Below are 6,599 nucleotides of genomic sequence, written 5' to 3'. Positions count from 1 at the left end.
AAAAGTGAAATAGATGAAGCTGTAGCTCTTCGTAAAAAAATGGATTCATTCGAATTTGTTGCTCTATGCAAAATTTTAGAAAATGTTAATTTGGTCTCAAAAACTTTACAGAGTTCAAATATTACTTTAGATGAGGTTTGTAAATGGATGGAACATCTAAATGACAAATTTCAAAGTATACGTGACAATTTTGAACAAATAATGGAGGAATCAAGGAAATGTGCTGATACCTGGAAAATTAACAATTCTTTTTCAAATAAACGTATAAAAAAAGTAAAACTGTTTCATGACGAATTATGTGAAGATACCGTTTTCAAAGATCCCACTGAAAAATTTAAAACAACCGTTTTCTATCCTGCTCTTGATATTTTAAATATTCAAATTAAAGATAGGTTTGAAAGCATGAAAAACGTCAGAAACTATTTTTCTTTTCTGGAACCACAGGAAATGTTGAATAGTACAGACGAAGAATTTGTGGAGGCAGCATCAAAGTTGGCAAATAAATACGAAGAAGATATTTCTAGTGCAATCTGTGGGCAAATCGTTAGTTTTAAAAACATTGTTGTTGGTGAAATTATTCAGCAAAAAATAACTAAAATTACAGATATTACTAAGTTTCTGTTTATGGGCAATAGTTTTTTAACGGCAGAAAGATCTTTTTCTAAATTAAAATTAATTCAAGTCAAAAACGATTAACCAACTTAGCTGTGTTGAGCATTGAGTGTGATCGATCCCAAAAATTAGAAATTTATGAACTCTCGACAACGTCGAATGAAGCCAGTATAATCAATTAACAATTTTTAAAAATTATTATGTGCATAAATTATTATTATTTGTAAATCTGTGTTATTCGGCGCCACTACTGGTAAACCAGTAATTTCATATTAATTTTATATTACTTTTTAAATTTGGTGTATGGGGGCGCTTACTATAAACTGCGGGGGGCCGCAGTGGAAGTTAGCTACGCCACTGAGTTCTTCTTTGACTTGTCTTGATTCCTAGTAACTATTATGCTATTAAATAAACAGCAGATACAGTACTGGAACTTGTAACGTCACATTGAAATTCAGAAGTGTTACATAGATTTCGATTAAATCGTCATCTTGATACTTCCGGGTTTTAAACACATAAAACCTTTCCTTCAACAAAAAGAAAAAAAAAACCATGGTAAACTACGTGGTCTAGTAGCTAAACGGTTTTTTTACACCACTGAAAATGTGATCTTTTGAAAGTGTACGTTGGAATAATAACCTCCAGTGAATCAAAGTTTGACAAACAGTATAGTGAGTCATCAATTATCAAGTTTTTTTGCACAGTTTTGATACGAGGAATATTACTCTCGTTTCAAAGTAACCTACTTTACAAGATGACAAATTTCAACAAGGTTTGACAAACACAGCCACTATACCTGGAAATTTATAAAAATACATATTATTATCTTAATCGAAGTAGTTAAGTCAAACACAAGCATCTAATGTGATCCAAATTTCAAACAAGTGAACTCAACTTTCGTTTGACTTCCAAAAATATATATAAAAACGAACAGGACATTCTACAAATGGGCCTGCCTTATCTATCATACCAAAATAGTTCAGAATCGATCAATGCTATATTTCACGATAACTAAAGCTGTAACATCCGCTTCCACCGGATATTTTGCACAACAAATCTCGATCAATGTGGATTGATACGTTATATGAAAAGTTTATTAAACGGAGTAAGCGGAACTATATAGATAAACCCCTTCATGATGATCGATGTGCTGATTATTTTGACAAACTATCGATTGATTTAAAATCATAACTTATGTTGGTACTACATTATTCTGCTTTTTTATAATATGTAATAGCAGGTATTATACATGTTATATAATAAATATTAAATGTTCCTCCGACGAACAGCATGTTTACTTTGAATTCTGATGTGCGTACTAGAGGTCATCAGTTCAAGCTCCTGAAAGAAGCGTTTCGCACCAGAACCCGACAGTTTTTCTTCTCGAACCGTATTTTCGACACATGGAACTCTCTCCCATTACAAGTAGTGTGCAGCCCAAGTGTACTTAGTTTCAAGAAAAATTTTGATCATTTTATGAATATGTAAACTATTTGAATTGTAATATTTGTATTTGTTGAATTTAATAAAGTTAAGAACTATTGTTGCTCACGCGGGCATAACAGAGTGTGAGCTCTCTGCTCGAGCGTGCAATAATAATAATAATAATAATAATAATAATAATATTTGAAGCTACCGACAAATGATTATAATTTACCAACAATAACATTACTTCCCGCGGTATTTCCACGTTTCTCTTTCCACTCAATTTCTCCAATTCGTTTTTATGTAATCGTGGAATCGATTCAGCTGGGGAATACCGCTAATTCAATCACGGAGTTCCTAGACGTTGACCTACATTAACTCCATTCACGCATTCAGTCGCCCAGATGTAGTGTAAAAAATTATCCACTGACGCAAAGCCATACACTCGTATTCATGTCAACGAATGTTTAATTATGTAATCATTCTACAAGCATGTGCTTGTTATGGGTTTTGGTGAGCATGATACCTCTGTTATATCACGTACCCACGTATTAATACAGTGTGCGAAATAATATTAGATCCGCCAAAAATAAAACTCTCCACTAATATTTACATCACTTCATTAGCCGCAACATAATGAAAGTCATCTCTACTTCGTGATCAGTGTCAAGGCTGCATGCAATATTTCAATTTCAGCTTTATCATCGCTCCATCGTTATTAATCTTCATGATGTCGGCGTTTTTGTAGATTGACGGTGAAACATATATAGTGATAATGCGCAACGTAAAAATCGATAAACTCTGTATATATATATACTTATTTTTTAAATACACAAACAAAATTGCTACAATATTGTTGAATTCCGGTTATTTTGAAATAAACCAGAACCCAAACGTCTCTCTTTACGTGTACGTAGAAATCCGGATTACGAGTATTCAGTGTTAAAACGGTTCGTTATTCCAACGACGGCGACGTGGGGGAAATTGGACTGCACCGTACTTTTAGACGACCTTCGAAATTTCCACAGTGCAAAGTTAAACGAATCTAGAATTCAAATGAACCGTTTTGTTTGTAAATACCAATCTAAAGTACAAAACAGCAAAGTTTAAGAAGTTTATTAGCAACAAAATCGGTAGCAACAACATGTTTGTCGAAAGTCCAAAAACAGGTTAATCCAGGTTTCATCGAACTTTGATAGCGGCCAGATAAGACTTACTACGATTGAGAGATTGATTTTTTGTGCGTATTATGAATGAGACGATAAAATTTCCCCAATCTGATCTGCGACTTCCACAAAATCCTGGACGATAAAGTAGTTCAAATACGCCTCCATAAAAGGAGATCGAACGATGAGTCAGACAAACAAAATTTATTGCAGTGTTTATTCGCCACAGCAGACCTCAGTTTTATCAAAATATGATTTGATCTTGATCAGACCACCGAATTACGGAAGGTGAGGTTGAAAGATCGGACACGAATTAAAAGAGAGGTTGTTAGCACTGACTCGCGGAAGCTGTATATATGCAAATGAGTGCACGATATTTCTGTCATGTGCTAAAATGTTATTGGAACATTTATCATTGTGGTGTTAGTTTATTTTAGACTTTAATTAAAAATGATTTACACTTTTGCAAGTAATGGATACAAATTCGCAACTTTACGCAATGTTTTCCCATTTGTGTAAATATTTCTTCTTCTAGAATGTGACTGCAGAGTATGAAAGGGCAGCTTTCCCGTTTACGTTTGTCATCTGCCGATCGTCCGTTATCTGAGTGATAACCTTACATAAAGCTTGGGTGTGTTTCATTCATTGAAAAATTTGTCCACTCATCTTCTCCAAATTTTGTACAGCAAATTTTGCTTGAAATGCCAACGTAACTCTGTCATCGATAATGTAAAAGTTGCAGATAAAACAAGAAAAGACTTTTACTGGTGATTTTTTTCATATGTTGCAGACACTGATGATAGTGGTCTGTGTATAAGTTCAAATTCAAATTTCGATATATTAAAAAAAATCAAACGAAATTTTCCGAAAACCTTGGCCAACGACCACCAACACGTATTTTCCGAATCAGTTCGACGAAATGTATTTTCCAGAACTTTTCGGGCATTTTTAGGCAATTTTTTTCTGAATTTTATTTACATTTTTTTGAGCAATTATCTAAAGAAAGAACTTTTCTTGTTAATTTCGATTTGTAAGTAAGTTATTTTCAGGTGTATTGTTTCAAAAATTGCAACAATTTTCTCAGAAAGTATGTAAAAAAAAAATGATAATTTTTGCGATATTTAAAAAAAAACATTTTAAACCAAATTTTTTTAAAATCTTGATCAGGGTCGATCAACAAGTTATGTTTTTCAAATCACGTTGTGGAAATGCATTTCCCAAAATGTTTGAGGATTTGTGGCCACTTTTCAAAATGAATGATTTTTTTGACGAAACTGTCAAAAATTGCTATATTTCAATTAGCGATTTTGGAAAAACGGCAGGAATTTCCGAAGAAACGAAACCGAAAATGACGTCTTGATATCCAAAATCTACAAGAGAATGTTAAAAGTGCCAAAATCAGTCTTATCTTATCAAATACTAGCCCCGCCCACCCACCCTCGATTTTCTTGGAAGGTATGTCATTTGCCAAAATCAGTCTTGTCTTATCAAGTACTTGTAAACGTTGTTTTTGACTTGATTCTTTCAAAAATTCCAAGAATTTTCCCAGAATTGATAAAATTAAAAAGTGCCAATTTTTGAAACATTAAAAAAAAACTAATTTTTCAAATGTCTCAGTTAATAACTAACGTTTGTAGAAATTATGCATTTTTTTCTTTTTTTATTTTTTCAGGCTACCATAGATTTTAAAATTGTTCAAGTTCAATTTTTTCAATTGGTCGTGATATCCAGAATCTACTAGAAAATGTTAAAAGTGCCAAAATCAGTCTTATCTTATCAAAAACTAGCCCCGCCCACCCGCCCTCGATTTTCTTGGAAGGAATGTCATTTGCCAAAGTCAGTTTCATCTTATCAAATACTTGTAAACATTGTTTTTGGGTTCATTCTTTCAAAAATTCCAACAATTTTCCCAGAATGGATAAAATAAAAAATACCAATGTTTGATGAATAAAAAAACAAATTTTTCAAAAAGCTCGGTTAATAACAAAAATTTATGGAAATTATGCATTTTTTTTTCTTTTTACTTTTCAGGTCACCATAGATTTTAAAATCGTTTTAAATTCAATCGTTCCAAGTTTTTTTTACTTTTGAAAATTAGGTCCGGATTAGATTTTTTAAAATTTAGAAGTCCAGGAAACTCGTCGAAAATTATGTAAGGATATTTTCTGGTTAATTTAGATTTGTAAGCTTTCGGGTTAATTTTCTCAAAAATTCCAACCAAATTTTTTGAAAATCTTGATCAATCAATTGATAAGATAAGATTGATTTGGCAAATCACATAGTCGCTAAGAAAATAGAGGGTGGGTGGGTGGGTGGGGCTAGTATTTGATGAGACTGATTTTGGGAAATAACATACCCTCTAAGAGAATAGAGGGTGGGTGGGCGGGGCTAGTATTTGATAAGATAAGACTGATTTGGCAATTCACATGGCCTCTAAGAAAATAGAGGGTGGGTGGGCGGGTCTAGTATTTGATAAGATAAGACTGATTTTGGCAAATGCCACCTTCTACGAAGATAGAGGGTGGGTGGGCGGGGCTAGTATTTGATACGATAAGACTGATTTGGCAAATTAAATAGCCTCTGAGAAAATAGAGGGCGGGTGATTAAATAAGACCGATTTTGGCAAATGGCATACCTTCTAAATAAAAAAAAATGGCATTTTTTACGATATAAACCGTGGTCAGGGACGAGCAACACGTCATATTCTTCGAATCAGTTCCTCGGAATGTATTTCGTGTTTTTTTTTTGACGATTTTCAGGCAACTTTGGAAAAAAGTTCAATTTTTCAATGATGAATTTTTTTACCGTTTTTCGGGCACTTTTCGAAAATTACCAAAGTTCTTGTAGATTTCGACTTATAGAAGTTTTTTCAGCTTCGTCTTCGACAATTCCAACATTTACAAAAGTGGCAACTTTGTCCTTTTGTTGAAATAGGAAAAATTAAAAAGAACCAAAAATTTGGCCACATTTTGGTAAAAATTTAAGTTTATATTGTTGTTGATAATCAGCACTTGTGGTTTTTATTTTTAAACATTTAAATTTATCAACCGCAGATTAGGAGACAAGCGGATTTATTGGGGTTCCGTTTTGCGGTGAAAGACTGCACTAGGCGCAGTTGAGATCCGCCGACAAGATTAAACAAGATCGGGCGAGTTCCATTTTCATTGTAGGCGGGTATTTCCCTGAAACGAGGGTCGAGGTCGTTCACATTACGTGATTACATTAAACATGCGTTAACAAGCGAGGTGTTTTCCCAGCGAAATGGGTTTTCGGTCACAGTTAACGTAAATATTTTTATTTTGGAAATGTAGATCGATATGGCTTATTTATTGACCTCAAGGTTATTGGAATGGATGTCTGTTATTGGAACCACCCTCTGCGTTTTAAAATGTTAAA

Source organism: Zophobas morio, unplaced genomic scaffold, assembly GCF_036711695.1.
Source record: "Zophobas morio isolate AGI-343-1 ecotype UQ-CSIRO unplaced genomic scaffold, CSIRO_AGI_Zmor_V1 ptg000007l, whole genome shotgun sequence".
NCBI lineage: Eukaryota > Metazoa > Arthropoda > Insecta > Coleoptera > Tenebrionidae > Zophobas > Zophobas morio.
The sequence above is the reverse complement of the archived record's forward strand: the minus strand, read 5'-3'. Positions refer to the sequence as shown.